This window comes from Clytia hemisphaerica, unplaced genomic scaffold, assembly GCF_902728285.1.
Source record: "Clytia hemisphaerica strain Z4C2 unplaced genomic scaffold, Clytia hemisphaerica genome assembly, whole genome shotgun sequence".
Lineage (NCBI taxonomy): Eukaryota > Metazoa > Cnidaria > Hydrozoa > Leptothecata > Clytiidae > Clytia > Clytia hemisphaerica.
In genome coordinates, this window is record NW_027103627.1 from 474,423 (window position 1) to 478,253 (window position 3,831).

The following is a 3,831-nucleotide window of genomic DNA, read 5'->3' on the forward strand; positions in this document are numbered from 1 at the left end:
AAAAATGTTCTTAAAATGTTCTTATTTTCAGCATTTTTTGAGCATTTTGATGTAATTTCTTAAGAAATTGCATGTTTTTAAGTCTCTAAGTTCTCCTTCTTAGAATGTTCTTAAATTTTTGGGCCTCGAAGCTTTATGTTCTTATATAGTTTGTTCTTATAAAAAAAAAATGTGTAATGGTTTTGGCAAATACAGGAGAAGAAACTGTTAAATCCACTTGACATTATTAAACATTATAAGGAAGCCGTCCTTTAAAGTTTGTGCCTGAGAATAAGATGATTTTTTATGCAGTGTAGTCATGGTTGTGTCATCAAGAAAGGTTCTACCCTTAGCAAATTCAAGGGGCCTCAGACTCCGACTTTGTATAGTGATTAAAGAGGCGCCACCATGGCTGGCGCCGACGGTATATAGAGCATAAGGCCTAATCAAACTCATGATATTCAATATTTTTAAAGAGTTAATGGTCAGTTTTAGAAGAATATCTAAAACAAACCCATCTTTTCCCAGTGAGGACAAAATATAGAAAACAAATTCCAAGCAGAATGAGAATGTAATGGGTGTTTTTTTGTCAGAGATAAAATTTCAGGGATTCTCAACATTAGAAAATCAATAGTGTGACTCTGTGACACGCGGTGTTTAAATAGATTTAACTCTCTAGCGATTTTTTCTTACAAAAACCCGAAACTCGATGGATGAATGATAGTTTAATCTCCTTCTTTGGACCTTATGACTAAAATTCATTGTTTTCAGAAAACAACAAAAAAAGGGTGCTGGCCCAAATTTTGCTTGATCGTTAAAGTCAATATTATTATACTTTTGCTATTTCGCGAATTGGAGTCTTTAAATAGTCAATATAGTCAAATTATCTTTGGTTGCAAAATTTGAAAAGATCACTCAAAGTCTGCAATGTACTTTGCATTTTCATTTACACTTAGGGAAATTGGTGACCCAGACAAAAAAATTTTCTATAGTAGGGAGAAGTGAATCAATTGAGGTTGAAAATTACTTACAACAAACTTTTTTTGATGAGCAAACTGCTTTTGTTTTGCCCAAAATATACAGCATTTTCTATTTTATTGCTTCTATGCTGAATTCTGTCAGGAAAAATAAAAGCAAAACTTACATTGCCATTGGTTATGGGTTTTTGTTTTAGTCTTGATTGATCAATTTCCATGATTGCAAGAGATGTACTGTACTGTACCTAAAATATAGTAAGAGGTCACATGAGAAGACGGGAAAAAACGGTGCATGGCGTCCACAACACATTTGAGAAAGTTGTGTATCAGCAAGCGTAAAAGGGTGAACAAGGGCTCTTTGATTCATGACAAGGATGACGGCCTGTAAATGGTCAGCTCTAGTTTGGACGGCCGACTTTCTGCCCTACCTATTCTAATTGTATGAGTAGGCAGAAAGTGGACACAAAGTTGGCTGTTAAAATCTATGCTTGGAAAAGATTGAAAGAAGACATTGCATTGACGTCAAAAGAGGGCAATGCATTGACTTTATGCCAACTTTTATTCATAATTAGAATAGACAGGGCGAAAAGTGGGCCGTCTAAACTAGAGCTTCTATTTCTAACACATAATATGATAAAGCTCCTAAATTATAGTATAGATAACAATCCTTAATTTTTTAATAAAATGCTTTAGACCAGCTTCCAAGTTTTAGGACTAAGGTTGCTAAGGCTGATCCCTTTCATAACAACTCGGCTAAGTCGATGAAAATGTTTACAGAACTTGTCTACTTACTACACCTAAAATTTTTCTTTGAAACTATTTCGAGCATTGTTACATAGTCTTCTCGAGTCAATAACTCTCCGATTTTAGGACATCTTTGGAATTACTTGAATACACGTAAGCCTAAAATAAAGCATAGATGAGATAAAATCTGGTTGAACCTCTCTAGGTCACGGAATACACGCTTTTTTTATAAGAATATACTTAATAAGAATGTTCATGATGAAATTGGTCAAAAATTTAAGAAAATGCTAAGAATATGACCATCATGGAATTTGGCAACAGAACCTAAGAATACTATTTTTAAAGCAATTTTAACTGTAAATTTGGGTTGAATTTGGATCCGAGCCTAAGGATACCGTAAGAATATCTCAGGGTGATTATTGGCAAAATGCTAAGAATATCCATGATGGAATGAAAAAACACTTGATTCTTTAAAAGTCCTTCTCATTGTAGACAAAATATTGACATTTTCAAAAAGTAAAACGTCCTATCTACCAAAACATGTTATTTTGTCCAAATGAAGGAAGGAATTTGAAGTGTTTATTTGGGGGTAAATTAGTGATAAGGAAGTAACGGATGGATATGATTGACATTTTATGATTGACAGATCTCTTTTTCATATCTCTCTGAATGTTACGGTTTTTTAAAGAGATTATCAGATAAATTTTGATATCTGGCTTAAGGCCGGTCTCTACTTTCGCGCGACATGAGCGAAAACTTTTTGTAAGGTCATTGGTTGGTTGAAAAATGAAGCAAATCCATCGGTAGAAATTGACGTAACAGATGAAAAAAGTAGAAACTTTCTTCAAAATATTTTTTGTTCGCGCGAAACTTTTTTATGATGTAATCTTTTCTTCAGGCAAAAAAGGTTAGGAAAAAAACTGTCGCCCATTTCGCGCGAAAGTGGAGTCCGGACTCATTTTTAGAGATTTCGAAAGTCAAATATCTTAGTTTTGGAAAAAAATTGGATCGAAAGATTTTGAGGTGTCTCTCTGGACCATAAACGGTATCTCTAAGCCAAATATCAAAAATCATCTTTTAATATAAGAACAAAGTATATAGGAGCATCTAAGACTTCGATGGCCAAAATATCAAGAACAAGAAGACTTTATGGGAAAAAAAGTTATTGAAAAAAAGAAATTAATACTCTTACGAGTGCATCTGAAAAACTCATTTGCAGAATATTTGAGCAGCAGTGTTATACCAGTACTTTTTTCCTGTTTCATGTTTTTTGCTCTAAAATGAAATAAACCCAGGAAAGGTATTAGGTGCTACACACCCTCCGTGAGGGGTTTTCATGAGTGGGAATGCCAAAATATAAAACTTTTCAGGCCATCAAATAAATCAGACCCAACAGCTTGCAACCCATGGGACCAATCAGCTGTTGGGCCCGTGATGTAACGTCAGAAGACATTGAATTGTGATACATAATTAAATTACGTGTATATGTGTATGTGAAGCGTTGCAATATTACATGAATATAAGATAATATGTACAAAATGGTTATAAAAATCACTAAAATTGTGTAGGTTGGGGGTTGTAGGTATTAGAAATACCGTTTTCCCGTCAAAATTGTGGTTGAATCTTGAAATCTTGAAAATTGAAAAAAATAATAACACCGTCACGCCGGTTTGTAGAGGTTAAAATACCGGAATACTGACAAAGAAAAGGGCTAATCACCGTCACCGTTTGATTTTGTAATACCGTTTTCCCGTCTCTTTTTTTCGTCAAATCTCGTGATACTGCACTTAAAAAATAGACCAATCCCGTTACACCGTAAAAAGAAGACAACCCCCTACATAACTATGCTCCTATGCAAAACATGCAACAAAAAAATTTTTGAAAGTATTTCAGTTCTTAGATTCACTTTTAACAAGAGTGTACTGTAAAATTGGGGATAAAAATTGTAAAATTGTGAATAAAACTATTTATTATAAATCAATTAAACAAACTTTTTGAGAAAACTCATAAGAAGAAAGTCATGCGTCAAAAAAACGATTTAACATCCGTAACAACCAATATAACGATATTTGAGCATCAAAAAAAAATTCGACGTTCATATAACGGTGAACAAGGCTACAGTGAAGAAGGC